Here is a 19087-nt window from a genome sequence, read left to right on the forward strand (position 1 = left end):
AGTTACAGATGAGTACTTTTTAATATTCCTGCCCAGTGTGAAACAGGAGAGTTTGTGTTTGTTCCGCAAACGTGTGATAGTTTCAGTTCAGAAAAAGATCAACAAAAATTGGAAACTATTCTAATTTTGATCAAAACTTAATTGCGAAAAGGATTTACTATGTTTTCAAAAATTAAAATGAGTTATTTGAAATGACGAATGAATGTACGCCGGATGACGTGTTGTCAGTTTCACAGGGGCCACAGTGATCAAGTTGGTGGGTTTAGGAAATTGGAAGTTACACATGAGCAGCTTGTTGGGCTATTTCACCTCACTGTCGATTTCATGTTCCAGCGAACAACAATTGCTGTTGTGATTAGCTAAAGATGTCACTTCTGTTCATTCTAAATCTGTAATTTTTTATATTTATAATTAAAACTGGGAAATAAGAATGAAAGGCGAATGCTATATTGTCAGACGGGTTAAAACCCTGTTTGTCAGTTTCCCTGGTGGTCTAGTGGTTAGGATTCGGCGCTTACATCGCCGCGGCCCCGGTTCGATTCCCGGTCAAGGAAGGATGAATTATTGTTGTCCAGCCAAATGTTCAATGAAGCTGAATCGCAGTTTCACAGAAAAGAGCTGTGCCAGAATCAGTTCAGTGATATTTGTTGTTTCACATCAGAGCTGAAAAAGTCACAAGAGCATCAGGTCGAGAACAAATACAGAGGCAGGAAGAAACGGACAGTGATTGGCTGCAAAGTGAGAGATTATGAAGCAAGCGAAAATTTGAGTGTTATTGGGCCAGATTTTGATGCTCACACAGACACAATAATCCCCCCACCCCACCCCCGATCAGGGTCCGAATCTCGTGATGACAAGAAAACTTCGAACTCAAATTATTCAGTCCATTGGGGTCACAGGAGCTGAATACAACAGAAGAAGCTCAAAGGATGTTCCACTGACTGAGGAATTGTGTAAATGCTGCTCGGAGGTTAAGTAGGCGGGGTATAATCTACCTGCATGTTTCTGAGCCTGTGCTCGGTGTATTGGGAGGGTTGCTCCTGGTTGGTGTGTCGCCGGGATGGGCAGTAACCCGCTGATTGAAGCTGCAGTCCCCGCGTTCGGGTAAAATCCTGCTGCTTGTCCCTCTCTCACCCACTGTAGAGCCAGGCAAGAAATAATCTCATTCAAAACTTGTGGAAGTGTAAATGTCACAGGGCTGTGAGATGACGTGTTGTGTTAACGTTTAACAACACATCGGAACCAGGAAGCTTTCCTCATAGTTACAGGTGAGTACTTTTTAATATTCCTGCCCAGTGTGAAACAGAAGAGTTTGTGTTTGTTCCGCAAACGTGTGATAGTTTCAGTTCAGAAAAAGATCAACAAAAATTGGAAACTATTCTATATTTGATCAAAACTTAATTGCGACAAAAAATGTTTTTAACAATTGAAATGAGTTATTTCTATTTACTGATGAATGTCTGCCGGATGTTGCGTTGTAAGTTTCACAGGAGCCACAGTGATCAAGTTGGTGGGTTTTGGAAATTGGAAGTTACACATGAGCAGCTTGTTGGGCTATTTCACCTCACTGTCGATTTCATGTTCCAGCGAACAACAATTGCTGTTGTGATTAGCTTAAGATGTCACTTCTGTTCAGTCTAAACATGTAATTTTGTATATTTCTAATTAAAACTGGGAAATAAGAATGAAAGGCGAATGCTATACTGTCAGACGGGTTAAAACTCTGTTTGTCAGTTTCTCTGGTGGTCTAGTGGTTAGGATTCGGCGTTCTCACCGCCGCGGCCCGGGTTCGATTTCCGGTCAGGGAATGATGCTTTATTGTTGTCCACCAACCCGTTCAACGAAGCTGAATCGCAGTTTCACAGGAAAGTTAAGTGATATTTGTCGTTTCCCATCAGAGCTGAAAAAGTCACAAGTGCATCAGGTCGAGAACAAATACAGAGGCAGGAAGAAACGGTCAGTGATTGGCTGCAAGTGAGAAATGTTGACGCAAGCGCAAATCTGCGTGTTATTGGGACAGATTTTGTTGCTCACACCGACACAATTATCCTCCAGATCAGGGTCCGAATCTCGGGCGTGATGACAAGTAAACTTCGAACTGAAATTATTCAGTCCATTGAGGCCACAGGAGCTGAATACAACAGAAGAAGCTCAAAGGAAGGGCCACTCACTGAGGGATTGTGTAAATGCTGCTCGGAGGTTAAGTGAGCGGGGTATAATGTACCTGCATGTCCCTGAGCCTGTGCTCGGTGTATTGGGAGGTTTGTTCCTGGTTGGAGTTTACCCGGGATGGGCAGTAACCCGCTGATTAAAGCTGCAGTCCCGCGTTCTGCTGGCAGCAAGTGAATGGAGAGTTCGGGTAAAATCCTGCTGCTTGTCCCTCTCTCACCCACTGTGGAGCCAGGTGGAGAACAAATACAGAGGCAGGAAGAAACGGACAGTGATTGGCTGCAAGGTGAGAGAGATGCTGACGCAAGCGAAAATCTGGCTGGTATTCGGCCAGATTTTGTTTGAATTTGGTAAATGCCATTGTTTGGTGGAAGTTGGTTCCTGGGTCACACCAGAGGTTGAACTGTGTGAATTCAGGATCACTTCAATACAGAGCATCCCACACACACAGTGAGTCTCCGGGGACGCTGCCTCAGCCCAGAGTTTTCCACACACACAGTGACTGTCCCGGGACGCTGCCTCAGCCCAGAGTGTCCCACACATACAGTGAGTGTCCCGTGACATCCCAGCGCGTCCCCCACACACAGTGAGTGTTCCGGGACGCTGCCAAAGACATGACGGCGATCCGGCAGCGGGAGCTTCGAGAAGCAACAAAGAGCCAATTGACAAATGTGGCCCCGCACAATCAAGCTCCCTCCAGTTCCCCACCATCACCAGTGCGGACTGGCTGTCTGGGATTGCCTGTCTGGGTCTGCCTGTCTGGGTCTGCCTGTGTGGGACTGCCTGTCTGGTTCTGCCTGCCTGGGTCTGCCTGTCTGTGCCTGCCTGTCTGGGTCTGCCTGTCTGGGACTGCCTGTCTGGGACTGCCTTTCTGGGACTGCCTGTCTGGGACTGCCTGTCTGGGTCTGCCTGTCTGGTTCTGCCTGTCTGGGACTGCCTGTCTGGGACTGCCTTTCTGGGACTGCCTGTCTGGGACTGCCTGTCTGGGTCTGCCTGTCTGGTTCTGCCTGCCTGGCTCTGCCTGTCTGGGACTGCCTGTCTGGGACTGCCTGTCTGGGTGTGCCTTTCTGGGTGTGCGTGTGTGGAAGTGCCTGTCTGGGTCTACCTGTCTGGTTCTGCCTGTCTGGGTCTGCCTGTCTGGGACTGACTGTCTGGGTGTGCCTCTCTGGGTGTGCGTGTGTGGGAGTGCCTGTCTGGGTCTGCCTGTCTGGTTCTGCCTGCCTGGCTCTGCCTGTCTGGGACTGCCTGTCTGGGTCTGCCTGTCTGGGTGTGCCTCTCTGGGTGTGCGTGTGTGGGAGTGCCTGTCTGGTTCTGCCTGCCTGGCTCTGCCTGTCTGGGACTGCCTGTCTGGGACTGCCTGTCTGGGTGTGCCTCGAATACTAGCAGAGTGTGCAATGGATTGGACGTGAATTCATCTTTTTCTTCACTAAATTGCTCTGCTCTTATGAATATGGACACAGCTTGGCTACACAAGGTTACAAGTGTGCCTGGGCGTTTTTTGAGGAAAGAGCAATGCACTGGGCAGTCCACATTCTCGTTATAATAATAATCTTTCCTCCTGTCACAAGTCGGCTTACATTAACACTACAGTGAAGTTACTGTGAGAATACATTGAGGGCTCAACGTTAGCATTCAATCCACACCCAGAGAAATATCGAGGCCCCCACATTACACAGAATTGTTTCCTGTTCAATGGCAGCTGAGTGGTCAGAATCTCTCTCCTGCAATTTGCACGGACACCGCAGAATGTCAAAATATTTATTCGATGGGCACGTCATTAGTTACGTACAACGGTTTATAAATCAAATACAGGAAAGAAGATGCAAAAAAGCAACATATACAAATTGCCACGATGGCAACTGCCGCTGTCTTCGCTCTGCAATATTTTGTTTTCAGATTTTGGCAACAAATTGCCACGTATCTGTCAAAGGTGAAAGCCACTGTTAGCCATACAGAAACTCCAAACACTGTGCAGTTTAGGACAGCCCGGCAACGACATACGTGTGTGATGGACAGGAAAGTGAATGGGAAATAAATGCCAGCAATCCGGTTTAGTATCACAGAGCTAACAATGACTGTGAAGTCTGACACTGCCATAGACACCAAGTAGCAGGTGATACATCGGGAGAAGCCACATCTTCCTCGGGACAGGATCACGATCGCTGCCAAGTTTGCTGCAACAATTAGGAAATAAAGAGAGACAGATGGAGACGTAGAATGTGTGCTGGTGAGATTACGACAGCAGCTAAATTCCACTTACATCCAAAGAAAAATCATAATTCTAGTGGCTTTTTTGTGAAATCTCCACCTTTTCTCTTGGTAGTTTCTTGTCAATGCTCAACCCCGACATAGAAACATAGAAAATAGGTGCAGGAGTAGGCCATTCGGCCCTTCGAGCCTGTACCACCATTCAATATGATCATGGCTGATCATGCAAATTCAGTATCCCACTCCCACTCTCTCTCCATACCCTTGATCCCTTTAGCTGCAAGGGCCAATCCCAGCTCCCTCTTGAATATATCCGATGAACTGGACCCAACAGCTTTCTGTGGCAGAGAATTCCACAAGCTCACAACTCTCCGAGAGAAGACGTTCTTCCTCACCTCAGTCCTGAGTGGCTTACCCCTTATTCTTAGGCTGGGACCCCCTAGTTCTGGAAGTTCCGAACATCGGGAACATTCTTCCCGCATTTAGCCTGTCCAGTCCCATCAGGATTTTCTATGTTTCTATGAGATCCCCTCTCGTTCTTCTAAACTCCAGTGAGTACAAGCCCAGTCGATTCTGTCTTTCAAATGTCAGTCCTGCCATCCTGTGAATTAGTAAGATGAACATTCGCTGGAAACCCTCAATAGTAAGGATGTCCTTGCTCAAACTCGGACACCAAAACTGCACACAATACTCAAGGTGTGGCCTCACTAAGGCCCTATATAACTGCAGCAAGACATCCCTACTCCTATACTCAAATCCTCTCGCTATGAAGGCCAGCATGCCATTAGCTTTCCTCACCACCTGCTGTACCTGTATGCCAACCTTCAGCCACTGTTCCACCATGTCACCCAGGCCTCGTTACACTTCCCCTGTTCCTAAACTGCCACCATTCAGATAATAATCTGCCTTCCTGCGTTTGCCACCAAAGTGGATAACCTCACATTTACCCATTTTATATTGCATTTGCCAAGTATATGCCCACTCAGCCAGCCTGTCGAAGTCACCCTGCAGCCTCTTTGCATCCTTCTCACTGCACACTCTGCCACCCAGCTTAGTGTCATTTGCACATTTGGAGATATTGCATGCAATTCCTTCGTCCAAATCATTAGTGTATTTTGTGAACAGTTGGGGTCCCAGCACTGAACCCTGCAGTACCCCACTAGTCACTTCCTGCCACTCTGAAAATGACCCATTTATTCCCACTCTCTGATTCCTGTCTGCCAACCAGTTCTCTATCCACGTCAATACATTACCACCGACCCCCCCCCCCCCATCCCCCCCCCCAACGCCCCCCCACCCCCAACCTGCCGCCCCATACCATGAGTTTTAATTTTGCTCACTAATCTCGTATGTGGGAGCTTGTCAAAAACCTTTTGAAAGTCCGGATACACAACATCCACTGCTTCACCATTGTCCACTCTGGTCACATCCTCAAAAATTCCAGAAGGTCTGTCAAGCATGATTTCCCTTTAGTGAATCCATCTTGACTTGGACCGATCCTGTCCCACTTTCCAAATGGTTCAGTTATTTCATCCATAGTAATTGACTCCAGTATTCTCTCCACCACTGATGTCAGGCTAGCCGGTTTATGATTCCCTGTTTTCTCCCTCCCTCCCTTTTTTAAAATTGGGCTTACATGACCAACTCCTTTTCTGTGCTAAAAATCGCCGCAAATGTATTTTATTATCACTGAACTGTGTGAATGAAACAACAATGTACAATAATCTAGTAGACCATGCCGGAGAACATAACGGTTACCAGAAATAACATGAACCAAACTCATGGGCACCACATCAAGTAGAAAAAATAAAATCAATAACGTATTACACAACATCTCTAAATACTTTATACTTTACAGAATAGAATCCCTACAGTACAGAAGAAGACCATTCGGCTCATTGAGTCTGCACCAACCCTCTGAAAGAGCACCCAGGCCCACTCCCCCAGCCTATCTCCATCATCCTGTAACCCCATCTAAACCTTTCAGATTCAGGGACAATTTAGCATGGCCAATCCACCTAACCATCACATCTTTGGACTGTGGGAGAAAACCGGAGCACCCACAGGAAACCCATGCACTATGGGGAGAACAACCTCCACACAGGGCGGAACTGAACCTGGGGCCATGGCGCTGTGAGGCAGCAGTGCTAACCACTGTGCCGCATGAATAATATATGCAATAACAGAGCCCAAAAATAAATTAATAATAACACTTGTATTTAAAATGTGTTATATCCGGCTCGGACTTTAAGCGATCTCTTCATGTGAATGAATTGAAAACTATCATTAGAGCGGAGCTGCTGATTGGCTGATTGGCTGTTGCGGGGGAAATTTGCATACGCCGATGTACTCACCCTAACTTGAAGGTGTACCTGAGAAAGAGACCCTAGCTGTTCAAGTGAAGACAAGCAGAGGTCAGTAGAGCGGAGATGCTGATTGGCTGTTGCGGGGACAATTTGCATACGCCGTTGTGCTCACCCTAACTTGAAGGTGGTTTGTGGAGGAGTTGTTGTCAAGTGACACTTAAACCCAAAACACTTCTTCACTCATCTAACCCCAAAAAAACAACCGCTTTAAAGATCAAGAGGAAGGCTCGACAGCAGGCAGAAGTAGAAAGAGTTGAACTGTGATGTCACGGCCTGCAGGTAAGGGATTGGCTGGTGACTGGTAAGTAGTTTTTATTTTATTTTCCCTCAGGTATTATTGTGCGGGGCGCAGAGGTTGCTGAGTGAGTGCTTGCTGAGAAGGGGAGTGAATAACAGGTAAGCTCTTTCTTTCTTTTTCTTTTTTTATCTAAAGGGGATGGCAGAGAAGATAGTGCAATGTTCCTCCTGCAGAATGTTTGAGGTGAGGGACGCCGTCAGTGTCCCTCCTGATTTCATCTGTGGGAAGTGCACCCATCTCCAGCTCCTCAGAAACCGCGTTAGGGAACTGGAGCTGGAGCTGGATGAACTTCGGATCATTCGGGAGGCAGAGGTGGTCATAGATAGAAGCTTCAGGGATGTAGTTACTCCGAAGAATAAAGATAAATGGGTGACGGTGAGAGGGACTGGGAGGAAGCAGTCAGTACAGGGATCCCCTGTGGTCGTTCCCCTTAGTAACAAGTATAACGCATTGGACACTGTTGGGGGGAGGGGGCATACCAGGGGTAAGCCATGGGGTACAGGTCTCTGGCACAGAGTCTGCCCCTGTTGCTCAGAAGGGAAGTGGGGAGAGGAGTAGAGCATTAGTCATTGGAGACTCCATAGTTAGGGGGATAGATAGGAGATTCTGTGGGAACGAGAGAGACTCGCGGTTGGCGTGTTGCCTCCCAGGTGCCAGGGTGCGTGATGTCTCGGATCATGTTTTCGGGATCCTTAAGTGGGAGCAGCCCCAAGTCGTGGTCCACATAGGTACCAACGACATAGGTAGGAAAAGGGATAGGGATGTAAGACAGGAATTCAGGGAGCTAGGGTGGAAACTTAGATCTAGGACAAACAGAGTTATTATCTCTGGGTTGTTACCCGTGCCACGTGATAGCGAGACTAGGAATAGGGAGAGAGAGGAGTTGAACACGTGGCTACAGGAATAGTGCAGGAGGGAGGGTTTCAGAATTCTGGATAATTGGGGCTCATTCTGGGGTTGGTGGGACCTCTACAAACGGGATGGTCTACACCTGGACCAGAGGGGTTCCAATATCCTGGGGGGGGGGGGGAAATTTGCTAATGCTCTTCGGGAGGGTTTAAACTAGTTCAGCAGGGGCTTGGGAACCTGAATTGTAGCTCCAGTATACAGGAGGTTGAGAGTAGTGAGGTCATGAGTAAGGTTTCAAAGTTGCAGGAGTGTACCAGCAGGCAGGAAGGTGGTTTAAAGTGTGTCTTCTTCAATGCCAGGAGCATCCAGAATAAAGTGGGTGAACTTGCGGAATGGGTTGGTACCTGGGACTTCGATGTTGTGGCCATTTCGGAGACATGGACAGAGCAGGGCCAGGAATGGTTTGTTGTTAACTTTGCCTTAATTCAATTGCTCTGTTTTATTACCTTTGCTCCTGAGTCGCCAGGTATCTTTATGATACCGCCACGTGGTTCAAGTCCGAGTAATGATCAATAATCCAACACACCGATTAGTAAGGTTTAAATCATAGCACATTTATTATACACAGTAATCGCTACTCATGCACAAATTCTATGTCTAAGCTACTTCTACAACTAACAGGCCTATACTTAACTTGAAACTGGCCCACCAGGTCAGGGAAACAAATGGCCTTTCATTCGGGTTCTGAGCCTGCGGGATTCGAAGTTGGTACAGATTGGTAGCTAGGAGCGCCTATCTCATAGAGCGCATTGAAGTAAGACTTACAGGTTCGATCTTCACTGCGCCAGTCATGGTCACTGTTGGTTCGTTGTTGCTGGGTGACCCGGGCAGGACGAAGAGCTGAAGAGGAGCTGCTGAAGCGTGAAGCTGGAGAGGACGTGGAGAAGACAGCGACTTGAACTTGGGGCTCAATTCTTATAGTTCCCAGGGGCTTCCCGCCTTTCGGGGCGGACCCTGTACCTGGTCCCAAGTGATTGGACTTTGTCCCAATCGCTTGGTTCGATTTTCTCCAACGCTGGAGCGGTTCCCTGATCGATGGGCGGTCTTGAGGTGCTCGTTCACCTCCTTTTGTGTAGGCTTCTGCTGGCGCCGAAGAGTCTGGTTTTGCTTTGTGTGTCTAAGTGTTGCTTATTGTTCCCGGGGATTGCTCATTAGTATGCAGATGGCTGTTGTTTTGTTATGCTGATGGTTGCAGGTATCGATAGTGTCTGGCCTTTCCAGAGGTAAATACACAGCCAACCTGCAGCTGCTCGTTTTAGTCTTGTTGCCTGACTTTCCAATCGGCCTTTGCCGTTCGCCATTTTGAATCGGGAGTTGGCCATTTTAAGTGGCTACAGATTGTTGCAGGTGCCGGGGTTTAGATATTCCAGTAAGCGCAGGGAAGGTGGTAAAAGAGGGGGAGGAGTGGCATTGTTAGTCAAGGACAGTATTACGGTGGCAGAAAGGACGTTTGATGAGGACTCGGCTACTGAGGTAGTATGGGCTGAGGTTAGAAACAGGAAAGGAGAGGTCACCCTGTTAGGGGTTTTCTGTAGCCTCCGAAAAGTTCCAGAGATGTAGAGGAAAGGATTGCAAAGATGATTCTGGATAGGAGCGAAAGTAACAGGGTAGTTGTTATGGGGGACTTTAAGTTTCCAAATATTGACTGGAAACTCTATAGTTCGAGTACTTTAGATGGGTCCGTTTTTGTCCAATGTGTGCAGGAGGGTTTCCTGACACAGTATGTAGATAGGCCAATGAGAGGCGAGGCCATATTGGATTTGGTACTGGGTAATGAACCAGGACAGGTGTTAGATTTGGAGGTAGGTGAGCGCTTTGGTGATAATGACCACAATTCGATTACGTTTACTTTAGTGATGGAAAGGGAAAGGTATATACCGCAGGGCAAGAGTTATATCTGGGGGAAAGGCAATTATGATGCGATGAGGCAAGACTTAGGATGCATTGGATGGAGAGGAAAACTGCAGGGCATGGGCACAATGGAAATGTGGAGCTTGTTCAAGGAACAGCTACTGCGTGTCCTTGATAAGTATGTACCTGTCAGGCAGGGAGGAAGTGGTCGAGCAAGGGAACCGTGGTTTACTAAAGCAGTCGAAACATTTGTCAAGAGGAAGAAGGAGGCTTATGTAAAGATGAGACATGAAGGTTCAGTTAGGGCGCTCGAGAGTTACAAGTTAGCTAGGAAGGACCTAAAGAGAGAGCTAAGAAGAGCCAGGAGGGGACATGAGAAGTCTTTGGCAGGTAGGATCAAGGATAATCCTAAAGCTTTCTATAGATATGTCAGGAATAAACGAATGACTAGGGTAAGAGTAGGGCCAGTCAAGGACAGTAGTGGGAAGTTGTGCTTGGAGTCCGAGGAGATAGGAGAGGTGCTAAATGAATATTTTTTGTCAGTCTTCACACAGGAAAAAGACAATGTTGTCGAGGAGAATACTGAGATTCAGCCTTCTAGACTAGAAGGGCTTGAGGTTCATAAGGAGGAGGTGTTAGTAATTCTGGAAAGTGTGAAAATAGATAAGTCCCCTGGGCCGGATGGGAGTTATCCTAGGATTCTCTGGGAAGCTAGGTAGGAGATTGCTGAGACTTTGGCTTTGATCTTTAAGTCATCTTTGTCTACATGAATAGTGCTAGAAGACTGGAGGATAGCAAATGTTGTTCCCTTGTTCAAGAAGGGGAGTAGAGACAACTCCGGTAACTATAGAGCCTTACTTCTGTTGTGGGCAAAATCTTGGAAAGGTTTATAAGAGATAGGATGTATAATCACCTGGAAAGGAATAATTTGATTAGAGGTAGTCAACACGGTTTTGTGAAGGGTAGGTCTTGCTTCACAAACTTTATTGAGTTCTTTGAGAAGGTGACCAAACACGTGGATGAGGGTAAAGCAGTTGATGTGGTGTATATGGATTTCAGTAAAGCGTTTGATAAGGTTCCCCACGGTAGGCTACTGCAGAAACCACGGAGGCATGGGATTCAGGGTGATTTAGCAGTTTGGATCAGAAATTGGCTAGCTGGAAGAAGACAAAGGATGGTGGTTGATGGGAAATGTTCGGACTGGAGTCCTGTTACTAGTGGTGTACCACAAGGATCTGTTTTGGGGCCACTGCTGTTTGTCATTTTTATAAATGACCTGGAGGAGGGTGTAGAAGGATGGGTGAGTAAATTTGCAGATGATACTAAAGTCGGTGGAGTTGTGGACGGTGCGGACAGATGTTACAAGTTACAGAGGGACATAGATAAGCTGCAGCACTGGGCTGAGAGGTGGCAAATGGAGTTTAATGCAGAAAAGTGTGAGGTGATTCATTTTGGAAGGAATAACAGGAAGACAGAGTACTGGGCTAATGGTAAGATTCTTGGCAGTGTGGATGAGCAGAGAGATCTCGGTGTCCATGTACATAGATCCCTGAAAGTTGTCACCCAGGCTGAGAGGGTTGTTAATAAGGCGTACGGTGTGTTAGCTTTTATTGGTAGAGAGATTGAGGTTCGGAGCCATGAGGTCATGTTGCAGCTGTACAAAACTGGTGCGGCTGCATTTGGAGTATTGCGTGCAATTCTGGTCGCCGCATTATAGGAAGGATGTGGAAGCATTGGAAAGGGTGCAGAGGAGATTTACCAGAATGTTGCCTGGTATGGAGGGAAGATCTTATGAGGAAAGGCTGAGGGACTTGAGGCTGTTTTCGTTAGAGAGAAGAAGGTTAAGAGGTGACTTAATTGAGGCATACAAGATTATCAGAGGATTGGATAGGGTGGACAGTGAGAGCCTTCTTCCTCGGATGGTGATGTCTAGCACGAGGGGACATAGCTTTAAATTGAGGGGAGATAAATGTAAGACAGATGTCAGAGGTAGGTTCTTTACTCAGAGAGTAGTAAGGGCGTGGAATGCCCTGCCGCCAACACTAAGGGCTTTCAAATGGTCATTGGATAGACATATGGACGATAAGGGATTAGTGTAGATGGGCTTTAGAGTGGTTTCACAGGTCGGTGCAACATCGAGGGCCGAAGGGCCTGTACTGCGCTGTAATGTTCTATGTTCTATCACCCCGTTCGTAAACTCGTCAATCACATTGTTTGATAAAATTCTCAAGCTGAGAGCAGCGAAGGGACAATTATTGATTTAAGAATTTGAGTAGTGATGTTGGCTGAACCCACTGTTAACTCTGAGACCTTCTCCTCATAGCTGCCTGAGCCTTTTGGTGTCAACCTGAGCCAGAAGAACTGACAGATGATAAAGGGCCATTTGGAGCAAGATGCCCGCAATGACCATAAGACATGGGAGCAGAATTAGGCCACTCGGCCCATCGGAACTGCTCCGCCATTCAAGCATGGCTGATATTTTTCTCATCCCCATTCTCCTGCCTTCGCCCCATAACTCCTGAACCCCCTATTGATCAAAAATCTATCTGTCTCTGTCTTAAAGACCAGAGGACACCATCTCAGGCTAAATGGATGATCCTTTAAAACAGAGATGAGGAAGAATTTCTTCAGCCAGAAGGTGGTGAATCTGTGGAACTCTTTGTCGCAGAAGGCTGTGGAGGCCAAATCACTGAGTGTCTTTAAGACAGAGATAGATAGGTTCTTGATTAATTAAAAAAAAAAATTAGAGTAGTCAATTCATTGTTTACAATTAAGCGGCAATTTAGCTTGTCCAATCCACCTACCCTGCACATCTTTGGGTTGTGGAGGTGAAACCCGCACAAACACGGGGAGAATGTGCAAACTCCACATGGACAGTGACCCAGAGCTGGGATCGAATCTGGGACCTCGGCGCTATGAGGCCTAACCACTGCGCCACCGTGCTGCCCAGGATCCTGATTAATAAGGGTATCAAGGGTTATGGGGAGAAGGCAGGAGAATGGGGATGAGAAAAATATTAGCCATGATTGAATGGCGGAGTAGACTCGATGGGCCGAGTGGCCTATTTCAGCTCCTATATCTTATGGTCTTATTAGTGCAGCTGCTGCCAGACTTTACAGATGTTCTGACACAGCTGCAACTTAAAATAGACAGAGAGACAGAATGCTCCCAATTACATCCCTTCATTAACTATAATCGAATAATAACGTTGGGTTGGAATGAAGTAAACGGGACGTGTGCGCGGCTTCAAGCCGATAATGCCGAGTTAGTGGTTTAATGGATGATTGACCAGAGCCCGAATGGGAAACACGGTCATGTTCTCCCCCGTGATTATTTACTCAGTGCCAGTGATGAGATGGCATCACAGCCCCTTTTACAAATAACTCTGAAACTGTGCACCCAGCTTCATTCAAACATCTGTATATTAATTAGGAGCATTTCCAGCTACGTCCAGTTGGTTTCAATGTGGGAAGTTCAAGTTCAGCACCGTTACATTCATAGAAACATAGAAAAAATGGGAGCAGGAGGAGGAGGCCTTTCGTCCCTTCAAGCCCACTCCGCCATTCAGTGTGATCATGGTTCAACATCCAACTCAGGAGCCAAATTCCTCCTTCCCCCATATCTCCTTTGGTCCCTTCGCCCAAAGTGTTATATATAACTGCTCCTCGAAGCCATACAATGTTTTGGACTCAATTGCGGTAACAAATTCCACAGGCTTACCATCTTTGTGTGAAGAAATTTCTCCTCATCTCTGTCCTAAATCGTCAAGCTCGTAACCTCATACCCCTGGTTCTGGACAACCACCATTAGGAACATCTTTCCTGCATCTACCCTGTCCAGTCCTGTTAGAATGTTATAGGTTTCTATGCAATCCCCCCTTATTCTTCTGAACTCCAATGAATAAAATCCTAACCGATTCAATCTCTCCTCATACTTCAGTCCTGCCATCCTAGGAATTAGCCTGGTAAACCTTCGCTGCACTTCCTCTATAACAAGAACATCCTTCCTCAGATAAGGAGATCAAAGCTGCAGACAATATTCTAGGTGTTGCCTACCAAGGCCCTGTATAATTGCAGCAATACATCCCTGCTCCAGTACTCGATTCCTCTTGCTCTGAAGACCAGCATGCCATTTGGCTTCTTTAATGCCTGCTGTACCTGCATGCTTACCTTCAGTGACTGGTGTATGAGGACACCCAGGTCTCATTGCACATTCCCCTCTTCTAATTTATGGCCATTCAGATAATAATCTGCCATCTTGTTTTACAATCAAAGTGGATAACCTCGCAGATATCCCAATTATACTGCATCTGCCATTCATTTACCCACTCACTCAACTTGTGCAATTCACACTAAAGGATCTCTGCATTCTCCTCACAGCTCACCCTCTCACCCAACTTGGTGTCATCTGCAAATCTGGAAATATTACATTTTGTTCCTTCATCTAAATCATCAATATATATTGTGAATACTCGCCCAGATCAGAAAGGTTACACTGAGCCCAGTTCTACACGACAGCTTTCATAATAGACAGTCCCAAGTTATTGCGATTACATTCAGTGTTGAGAGGTTCAGTTACAGACGGACACATTGAGGAAGGTCACGTATAAATAACCGACATAGGCGGTCCAGTTCACCATGGTTACTTTCACTTTAGTGCCCATCGCAGATTCAATGAAGTGTTACTGCACAGAAGGAGGTCATTTGATCCATGGTGTCTGAACCGGCTCTCCAAATGAGAATCATGATTTAGGGCCATTCCCCTGCCTTTTAACCGCCCCCTACACATTGTTGTCCATTCCCGCAGAAACGTGGCAGCCTCCACTGTGTCTGAGCTAATTCCACATCAGAAAGAAAGTCCTGAACATGTCCAGTTAATTGTGGTTAACTTGAGCTTGGGAGGAAAGTTCAGCAAGTCTCCGATCCATGTTCAGAAATCAGGTTAGTCCAGAGCCCCGGGGCGGGGGGGGGGGGGGGCTCATTACAGCAACAGGTAACGGAGAAGAGGAAGCTTTTTTCCTCTATAATTTACACAGTTTGGCAATCTGCGGAGTGGGGGAGATTACATCCCCAAATATTAAATTGCTGTTTGGAATAACCTCTGGTTGCCTTCCTTAAGGTCTGAGCACATAATTTCCCTGAAGAAAAGCCGCTTTTTATGGGGTTTACTAGTCGTTGCCATCGGCCAGGTTAAATTACTTTGCTGAAGCCGGGTAGAGACACAGAGTTCTGCTGGCAGCGGGTAAATGGAGAGTTCGGGTAAAATCCTGCTGCTTGTCCCTCTCTCACCCACTGTGGAGCCAGGCAAGAAATAATCTCATTCAAAACTTGTGGAAGTGTCACAAGGCTGTGAGATGACGTGTTGTGTTAATGTTGCCTCATAATTACAGATGAGTACGTTTTATTGTTCATGCCCAGTGTGAAGCAGGGGAGTCGTATATGTTCAGCAAACGTGATAGTTTCAGTTCAGAAAAAGATCAACAAAAATTGGAAACTATTCTAATTTTGATCAAAACTTAATTGCGAAAAAGATTAACTATCAATGTTTTCAAAAATTGAAGTGTATTATTTCCAATTACTGATGAATGTCCGCCGGATGTTGTGTTGTAGGTTTCACAGGAGCCACAGTGATAAGGTTGGTTGGTTTTGGAAATTGGAAGTTACACATGAGCAGCTTTTGGGACTATTTCACCTCACTGTCGATTTCATGTTACAGCGAACAACAATCGGTGTTGTGATTGATTGAAGATGTCAATTGTGTTCATTTTAAACATGTAATTTTGTATACTTATAATGAAAACTCGGAAATCAAAATAAAAGGTGAGTGATATACTGTCAACCCGGGTTAAAACTTTCCTTGTCAGTTTTCCTGGTGGTCTAGTGGTTAGGATTCGGCCTTTTCACCGCCGCAGCCCGGGTTCCATTCCCGGTCAGGGAATGATGAATTATTGTTGTCCACCAAAACCTTCAATGAAGCTGAATCGCAGTTTCATAGAAAAGGGGCGAAATTCTCCGGAAACGGCACGATGTCCGCCGACTGGTGCCCAAAACGGCGCAAATCAGACGGGCATCGCGCCGCCCCAAAGGTGCGGAATATTCCGCATCTTGGGGGGCCGAGCCCCAATATTGAGGGGCTAGGCCCGCGCCGGAGGAATTTCCGCCCCGCCAGCTGGCGGAAAAGGCCTTTGGTGCCCCGCCAGCTGGCGCAAAATGATATCTCCGGGCGGCGCATGCTTGGGAGCGTCAGCTGACAGTTTCCCGCGCATGCGCAGTGGAGGGAGTCTCTTCCACCTCCGCCATGGTGGAGACCGTGGCGGAGGCGGAAGGGAAAGAGTGCCCCCACGGCACAGGCCCGCAGTTTCACAGAAAAGAGCTATGCCAGAATCAGTTCAGTGGCATTTGTCGCTTCACATCAGAGCTGAAAAAGTCACAAGTGCAGCAGGTCGAGAACAAATACAGAGGCAGGAAGAAACGGACAGTGATTGGCTACAAATGGGAGAGATGTTGATGCAAGTGAAAATTTGGGTGGTATTGGGCCAGATTTTATTGCTCACAGACACAAATATCTCCAAATTCTGGGTGTAAATCTCCAACGTGATGACAACAAGACTTCTAACTGAAAGTGTTCAGTCCATTGGGGTCACAGGATCTGAATACAGCTAAAGAATCTCAAAGGAAGCGCCACTCACTGAGGGATTGTGTCAATGCTGCTCGGAGGTTAAGTGAGCGGGGTATAATCTACCTGCATGTTTCTGAGCCTGTGCTCGGTGTATGGGAGGTTTGCTCCTGGTTGGAGTGTCCCTGAGATGGGCAGTAACCCGCTGATTGAAGCTGCAGTCCCCGCGTTCTGCTGGCAGTGGGTGAATGGAGAGTTGGGGTAAAATCCTGCTGCTTGTCCCTCTCCCACCCACTGTGGAGCCGGGGAAGAAAGGATCTCATTCAAAACTTGTGGAAGTGTAAATATCCCATGGCTGTGAGATGACGTGTGTTAATGTTTAACAACAAATCTGAACCAGGAAACTTTGCCTCATAATTACAGGTGAGTACGTTTTAATGTTTCTGCCCGGTATGACTCAGGGGAGTTTGTGCATGTTCAGCAAACGTGATAGTTTTACTTGAGAAAAAGATCAACAAAATTTTGGAAACTATTCAAATTTTGATCAAAACCTAATTGCGAAAAAGATTAACTATCAATGTTTTGGAATTTGAAATGTGATATTTTGAATTACTGATGAATGTCCGCCGGATGTTGTGTTGCAAGTTTCACAGGAACCACAGTCAGTGGCGGACCTACATTTTTGGGGCCCTGAAGCTTGAACTGTTATGGAGGCAACCAGCAACGAGGTCTGGGTAACCACTGTTATCTTCTTCAATGGGGTTGTTCCTCGACAGATCACCACAATTTCTTAAAACTTTAACCACTATATCTCAGATTTTGATTAAAATTGCTATACTGGATTATCTCACATGTCAAAGTCACTGGTGTGAATAAAAAATTCCTATGCTTATAGTTTTCGAGTTATGGTGGGATGAAAATTAGGGAAATGTTATATACATGCATGATGCATCATAGAATGATGAAATAAAACATAGAAAAGACCACGGTCAATATAATCTTTTATTTTAGACACCTATGAGAATACATACTACATGAAGCACATTTTACAAAATATTCTTTTTTCTGTTTTTTCTAGCAACATATTTACGTACAGCTTTGTCATATGAGAGCTTCCTTGCAAAGTTATTTTCTAGAGACAATATGCATAAAGAATTTAAGCGCTCTTCAGTCATGGTAGACCGAAATTTGTTCTTTATAAATGATAGCTTTGAAAAATTCCTTTCTGCTTCATAGCTCGTGATCTGCTTCATAGCTCGTGATAGGCATTGTAAAGTACAGCTTAAGCACAGTAGTAATATTGAGGAACACTTCAATGAGGTGTTGCTCACAAATAAGCTGAAGAACTTCTGCGCATTGCATTTTAGATGGCGTGTTTGCTTCTGTGTGCTGGGATTTCCTAAGGTGCAAATATTCTTTGAACTGATAACACTTGTTTACTAATTTGTGGTCAATATCATCTTTGTAATACGATATTATAAATTTAATACTGTCCTCATCAATTTCAGAATCGTTCACCATTCTGAGAGGAACTCGAACCTTTTCGCAATCTGCTCATATGGGTCAATCCTCTTGCGTAACTGGATTATCAAGCAGCCATAGAGTTGATATAGAACTTATATCCTAAATTTGTAAGCTCCTCTCAAAGAAGCAATACCACTTGTTCCATCTGAAAATGTCCTTGTAACAATGCGTTTGGAAGCATCAGAATAACTTGTGTGATATCTTCACACTAACCTTTTGCTTCTGATTCATAGTGTGCAATCCTATCGGCTGAATTTTCTCTGAGTTCTTTAACAAACGAAAGTAAAGATGATAGCAGAAGATAACCTTCAAATACATGTCTATAATGAACATTGGTGCTGTGAGACCTGTACCACTGACTCTACAATAAACACTGGTACACTGAGACCTGTATTTCTGACTCTATAATGAACATTGGTACAGTGACACCTGTCTGTATCATGTTTCACCGGATACATTGTGGTTTGCTCTCACGCACAGGACTGCAAAAGGGGTTTTTCTTTTGTCTGTTTATCATTGATTGTCAAGTGCAGCAATCATAACATGTTACGGCAAACCTGAAAACTCATGAAACAAAAGCAGGGCTACCGTACACACTCACAACATCCCAAGTGTCAGAGAGCAAAATGAAATATGTGCATTCAAAAACATATCTCGGCATATTGGAGCTGACAGCACAGGACCAGGGTGTCAGCACAGCACATCGCACTTGTGTACGAATTAGACAGCAACAGAGAGTTCTGCTGGTAAAAACTGAGATGAAGGCTGGGAGAGTGAAATAGCAAACCGGCAAAGGGGGGCATCTGAATTCACACCGTGAGTTCCCAGGCTGAGTGAGCTTTGCGTTTCAAAGAAGGCAGAGAAAGGGCCTTGGGACAGAATGTATCAACACTATGGCTGAAGATAAAACTAGCAAAGCAGGGCGCCAGTGTTTGTGCTGAGGTTTGGAGCCAGCTCTTTCTCATTCCTCCGATACACAGCTGCAAAATATGTGACCCGAGTGAAACTGACCAAGTGAAGAGTGCATGAGGGGAGAGCAGTCCCGTGAGCCAGGCCACATCAGCATTCTTTGAATACCCAATCACACACACACTGGCATTAACCCAAACACTTACGTGGGGTGACACTCTTCATCGAGACACAGCTA

The 19087-nt window shown here is 46.0% G+C and overlaps 1 protein-coding gene and 2 non-coding genes across 3 annotated transcripts in view; all 3 read left to right on the forward strand.

The window, feature by feature from the left end:
• The window catches only part of LOC140420064 (uncharacterized), a 57103-nt gene that overhangs the window by 20630 nt on the left and 17386 nt on the right, over positions 1–19087 (forward strand). The gene's annotated exons all lie outside the window — the stretch shown is intronic.
• On the forward strand, positions 483–554 carry trnav-uac (transfer RNA valine (anticodon UAC)). The gene has a single exon. It is a non-coding gene; the product is annotated as a tRNA-Val (tRNA).
• trnae-cuc (transfer RNA glutamic acid (anticodon CUC)) lies at positions 1737–1808 on the forward strand. The gene has a single exon. It is a non-coding gene; the product is annotated as a tRNA-Glu (tRNA).

Source organism: Scyliorhinus torazame, chromosome 5 (assembly GCF_047496885.1).
Source record: "Scyliorhinus torazame isolate Kashiwa2021f chromosome 5, sScyTor2.1, whole genome shotgun sequence".
Lineage (NCBI taxonomy): Eukaryota > Metazoa > Chordata > Chondrichthyes > Carcharhiniformes > Scyliorhinidae > Scyliorhinus > Scyliorhinus torazame.